Here is a 6,598-nt window from a genome sequence, read left to right as displayed (position 1 = left end):
CTAAATCTTGTGTGATCCTGACTGTGGTCCCAAGATATTTGAATTGTTTCTTTCTGGCTGATTGCCGTATTTTTTCCTTGACCTGGGAACTCTGGAATTTGGCTGTAATATTCCTAGCAGTTTTCATTTTGGGATCTCTTTCAGGAGGTGATTGGTAGATTCTTTCAATTTCTATTTTACCCTGTGGTTCTAGAATATTAGGGAAGTTTTCCTTGATAGTTTCTTGAAAGATGATATCTAGGCTCTGTTTCCTAGGTCAGTTGTTTTTCCAGTGAGATATTTCACATTGTCTTCTATTTTTTCATTCTTTTGATTTGGTTTTATTGTTTCTTGATTTTTCATAAAGTCATTAGCTTCCATTTGCTCAATTCTAATTTTTAAGGAATTATTTTCTTCACTGAGCTTTTGTACCTCATTTTCCATTTGGCCAATTCTGCTTTTTAAGGCATTCTTCTCCTCATTGGCTTTTTGTACCTCTTTTACCATTTGGCCTAGTCTATTTTTTAAGGTGTTATTTTCTTCGGTATTTTTTTATGTTTCCTTTACCAAGCTGTTGACTTGTTTTTCAATATTTTCTTGTATCCCTCTCATTTCTTTTCCCAATTCTTTCTCTACCACTCTTACTTGATTTTCAAAATCCTTTTTGAGCTCTTCTATGGCCTGAAACCAATTCATATTTTTCTTGGAGGCTTTGGATATAGGAGCTTTGACTTTGTTATCTTTTTCTGAGTGTGTGTTTTGATCTTCACCATAGTTGATCTTCACCATATGATCTGTCACCATAGCTTTTTTCTATGGTCAGAATTTTTTTTTCTGTTGTTTGCTCATTTTCCCAGCCTATTTCTTGACTTTTAACTCTTTTTAAAGTAGGGCAGCTAGATGGCACAATGGATAGAGCACAGGCCCTGAAGTCAGGAGGACCCGAGTTCAAATCCAGCCTCAGACCAAACACCTGATACTTACTAGCTGTGTATCCTTTGGCAAGTCACTTAACCCCAATTGCCTAAGAAAAATAAAAAATTAAAAAAAATAAAGTAGGGCTTTACTTCCAGGGTGGAGGCACACTGTCCCAAGCTTCAGGAGTTTTGTGCAGCTGTTTTCAGAGATACTTCTAGGGACCTGTAAGTTTTCAGTTTTTCCAAGGTGGTATAATCTAAGGAGAGGTGTTTACTGCTCTCCTGGCCTGTGCTCTGGTCTGTGACTGACCACAAGCACTCTTTTCTGCTCTGAAACTCTGAGGAAGGTTTTCTGCTCCACTGTGTCTACAAGCTCTGGTGTGCTAGTGCTTTTCCTTGCCCTGGAACTGCCATCTAAGACTGCAACTGGGTTCTAAGTATGGGCAAAGCAACAGAGTCCTGCCTCAGTGCTAGCAGAGACCCCTTCTGACCAGTTGTTTGACCCCTTTACCATCAGTGGGCTGAGAGCTCTGGAAGCAGCCAATGCTGATTTGATGGGTCCCAAGGCCTGCTCCTGGCTTGCTGGGACTGCAGATGTGCTAGCATGGCCTGTGCTGGACTGTGCTGCACTCTCACCCAGGTACAACAGACCTTTCCTGCTGACCTTCCAAGTTGTCTTAGGCTAGAAATTGTTTTACTTTATCTTTTTGTTTAGAATCTAGAATTTGTTTAGAATTATATCATTAAAAGGTATTTGGAAGGGTTTGGGAGAGAGCTTGGGTGAGTCCCTGTCTTTACTCTGCCATCTTGGCTCTGCCCCAGATTGGTACTTTCTTTTTTTTTAAATTTTATTAATTTATTTTGATTTATCAACAATCACTTCCATATGCTTTTGAGTTGAAAATTTTTCTTCCCCTTCCTCCCTGCCACCCTCCCCAAGACAGTGTACAATCTGATATAGGCTTTACATTTACATTCCTATTAAACATGTTTTCACATTAGTGAAGTTGTAAGTAAAAATTAAAACCAATAGGAGGAACCATCAGAAAGATGAAACAAAACTCAACAGAAGGTAAAAATAAGTGATAGTGATTTGACTTCCATAGTTCTTTCTTTGGATGTGGACAGCATTTTCCATCGTGAGGCCTCTGGAGAGGTCTTAGATCCTTGTAATGCTGAGAAGGGTTCAGTTTAACAATATTAGTCATCGCATAACGTGGCTGTTATTGTGTACAAAGTCCTCTTGGTTCTGCTCACTTCACTCAGCGTCTTTCCAGGTTTTTCTGAAGTCAGCCTGTTCATCATTTCTTATAGCACAATAATATTCCATTACATTCATATACCACAACTCGCTCAGACATTTCCCAATTTATGGGCATCCTCTCAATTTCCAATTCTTTGCCACCACAAAAAGAGCTGCTGTGAATATCTTTGTACATGTGGGTCCTTTTCCTTTGATCTCTTTGGGATATAGCCCTAGAAGTGCTATTGCTGGATCAAAGGGTATGCACATTTTTGTAGCCCTATGGGCATAGTTCCAAATTGTTCTCCAAAATGGTTGGATCATTTCACAACTCCACCAACAATGTATTAGTGTTCCAATTTTCCCACATCTTCTCCAACATTTATCATTTTCCTGTTTTGTCATGTTGGCCAATCTGATAGGTGTGATGTGGTCAGATTGGTACTTTCTATTTGGGATTATTATCCATTTGATAGGGCCAAGGACTTGGATGTTAGGAACTTTCTCCTCTGGGTCTTTAGTAGCTATGGCTGTTGAAGGGAGGGAGGTGGATGCATAGCCTGCAGAAGCATTTGCCAGGTTGTATCTCCACAAGGGCTTCTTCCCTACACAGTGGCTTTAGGGGGCCAGGCTGGAAGCAGGGTTGGTAGTCTCGGGGCACTGCTATTGAGAAAATTTGGGTCAACAAGGAGGTGATGGTGGCACCTCCTCCTCTTTTGTCCTAAGGACTCTGCTACTTCGCTGGGCTGGCTTACCTGCCCCAGTGGTGGCAGATGGTCAATATAGTTTGAACTTTAGTAACAGTGGAGAGATTGTTGCATATCTAGCAGCTAGGTGGTGATCTGAGTTCAAATCTAGCATCAGATACTTAATAGCTGTGTGTCCCTAGGCAAACCACTTAACTTCTACCTGCCTCAGTTTTCTCATCTATACAATGAGGATAATAATAGCAGCTATGGTTGGTATGAGGATAAAATGAGATAATATTTTAAAGTGCTTTGCAAGCCTTACTTAGAGTGCTATAGAAATGCTATATAAAATCATTATCATAATTAGGAAATGGCAATGGGGGAAAAAGGAATAAGTTAAACCCTCCTGGCCCTAAGCATTAATGGACATAGAAGAGGTTGGAACAGACTTGCAAAGTATATTGAAGGAAGAGATCTTTTTTCAGAAAAAATCCAGTTTTCAGGTAGAACTGAGGTTGAAAGACTCTAGGGAAAGAATTAAAGATACAGGGTGTTTTTTTTGGTGGCACTGTTGAAGGGATGAGCAGAGGAGGATAAGAACTGTGGAGAAATAGAACCAAGGCAGATGAGGATAAAAGTTTCAGGACATGGAGAGCAGGGGAAGGGGATTTTTAAAAGACAGATACTACTTCTGAATAACAGAGATTAAAGGAGCAAGAGAATGGGATTTGCTAGCCTTGGGACAGTACCAAGTAGAAGCCAGTAGAGTAGGTGAGACTCTAGTTTCTGATTATATTCCAGGGACTGATAAATTTCTCATCATTTCTGTTCAAACAGATTTCTAGAGACACAGCATTCTGACAATGATTGATAAACAACGGGGGTGGTGCTGCCCCAAGTAACAAAAGGATGGTATCTTACCTCATCCTTACAAAGCATACAATAAGTCCATCATCAGCTCTGACTTGTAGCATTCCCATGGAGCCACGTTTAATGGCGCACACCATTTCCAAGCTGTAGCAGGATGCTAATTCATCTAGGAATGAAAGGTGGGAAGGGTGGATTGAAAGAGAGAGATGCCAAGAAAAGCAGCTGCATTTGTTAGAGGTCTGGAATCTCAAGTCTAGATGAAGGGAGCTGGTGAGAAGCAAAAATCCTCCTCCAGAAAATGTGAGAAAAAATAGATGCAATCTGGCATTTTTTTGTCAGGGAAATCAGCCACCTGCCCTCTCTTCTCTCTCTTGCCTCCTTTCATTTTTTAAAAACTGTATTTTCCTTTAAATCAGTTATCAGTTGAAAATCTATACCATTCCCTGACATTTGAATTGGCCATCTTTAAAGCTGTATAAGATTCTGTTATAGGCAAATAATATTATTTTTGGGAGCATGGATTTCTTTCCCTTAAATCTGCTTTATAAAGGTTAGGAGTAGTCATACTAGAGAAAGGAGGAATAAGGGAATAAGTATTTACGTAATGTTTATTATATACAAGGTACTGTGCTAAGAGCTTTTTACAAAAATTATCTCAATGATCCTTATCGTAACCTTGTGAGGTAGGTGAAATTAACACTGGTAAATTAAATCACAAGAGAAATCTTTATATGATGAAAATATTTCCAAGTCACAAACCTAGAGACCATAGCTGAAGTTGCCAAGCCTTTCTGAATGCCTTCACAACCGCTAAAAAAAGCCCCCTCATCAACATGTGGTTACCTAAAACAAGTCATAGCATGTCCATGCCTACTCTAGTCTTTCCAAGGCACTTCCTTTACATCAGATCATGATTCTCCCAGAAGCTGCTCCTACTGTTCTTCATGTGGAGATGTCATGCACATGTCATTTTCCAGTCATACCCCTCTCTCCCTACATCCCTTACCTCATTTTTCCTGAGTAGCTCCTCATTGGTAAAATGGTGGAACCCACTCATGCCCATCAAATCACTCTCCATTGACCTATGAGACCCACAACTTGGAATTCTTTGGAGATGGTACTATTCTGTGATTTTAAGCCATGGAGAATCAGCAGAATAATATTATATCTTTTCTTAAATGAGCTTTTGTTTCAAGGAGAAACTTGAGATAATTCAAAGCATAACACTTCCCCAAAGGTAATCTGGCCCCTTCTCTTCCTCAATTCTGGACTGAGCTCACTGTCCAACCACAGTGTCTGTCCCAAAAAATGTGTATTGATAAGCCAGCTCTATTAGTTAGCATCTAACTATACATTATAGTCTAGACAACAAACATTCTTTATCCACTTGGTTACTCCTGTGTGACTAATTAGGCCAAACTCATTTGAGCAATTATAGATCTCATTAAAGAGATGCTGTACTATTCTGGAGCTTGACATAATCAGTAAAATGTCTTCCACAAACAGGAGCACCTAGAAGATTTTATAATTTATAGGGAATCCTTCCATTTGGACTTGGCACCAAATATTTTTAACAATGTCTACCACCTTTGATAAGCATATTTCAATCAAAATACTGTTGAGCAGAGTTACTGTTATCACGTCTTTCAAGGAATCTTATATGATTTTGACTTAGGCATAGGAGAAACCTTGTTGGAAGAAAGCCTTTAAAGCAGTGTTTTAGTCTACCCAATCAAATACTTTTAAAAAATAGTCAGCAAATGACTAGCATGGTGGGATCTTATATTCTCTACACCTTGATGTAAAAATCTAGGATCATAAGATCATAGATTTAGAGTTGGAAGGGACCTCAGCGGTTTTTGAATCTGGCCTCCTCATTTTATATAGGGGGAAATGGAGGCTGTGAAGTGACTTGCTCAGAATATCATTTGAGAAAGTTTGCCTCTTCTCAGACCATAATTAAGGATGCCCTCCATATTTGTGTAGATAATCCTTAATTTTTTTTTAAAAAAATTGGTAAGTAGACTTGTAGGTCAGCAGTTGATACTTTTTGGTCACTTTTGGGGGGAATGAAATTTTTTTCAAACCTTTTGTATCCCTTTTTTTTCCTTCAAGTATCTTGACAATTAACTCTTCAGTGCCCTCAAAAGTGTATTGTATCCCACATGGACCATCTTTGGTTTGGTCCAGCTGTTCTTCCCCTTGTATTTTTCTTTAGTATGATTTCCATTTTTTTCTAGCATCATATGAAGTCTATGCTACTAGATTCTGTATGTAGTGGCTTCACAATCATTGACAGGGAAAATAATCTGCTTTTATAACCTACCCCTCCCAGGATCTTAAAAACTAGCTTGGGTCCTTTCTGCTCAATTTAATAACCCCCACTCCCACAGTGAATCCTCTTTGACAAAACCAAACAATTATACACTTGGCTATATGATACCACATTATAGTGGTGAAAAAGGACAATTTACTTGAAATTAAAATGCAGTATAATATAAGGAAAATACAGCAAGAGCAAATACTCAAACCTTTCCCTTTATCAAAGCAATCTACTGTCTGTACAGAAAATCCAAATCCTTTACTTCTACTTCCCATGATGCTCACAGTGCTATGAGCCAGGGAACAAATATAGCAAAAGGACCTGTTCTTCAGGTGAATACAGGGAAGACACTGAATCTGTGTCTGAGTTATCATCACTTCCTGTCACAGGAAATAGTCCTTTGGAAGGAGTGAAAACTACCCAGGGTGAGTGGAGAAGGTTATTGAGCTTAAAGTCTTTCCCCCACCAGATACAAGGACAAACTGAGAGCCTTCAACAGGCCTGATGCCTTCATAATCGAAAGACTGGCATCACAGGAGAAAAGCAGGAAGGAAAAAACCCTCAATGTTAACAAATC

Source organism: Phascolarctos cinereus, unplaced genomic scaffold (genome assembly GCF_003287225.1).
Source record: "Phascolarctos cinereus isolate Bilbo 61053 unplaced genomic scaffold, phaCin_HiC Scaffold_3;HRSCAF=262, whole genome shotgun sequence".
Classification (NCBI taxonomy): domain Eukaryota; kingdom Metazoa; phylum Chordata; class Mammalia; order Diprotodontia; family Phascolarctidae; genus Phascolarctos; species Phascolarctos cinereus.
This window is presented reverse-complemented; position numbering follows the sequence as displayed.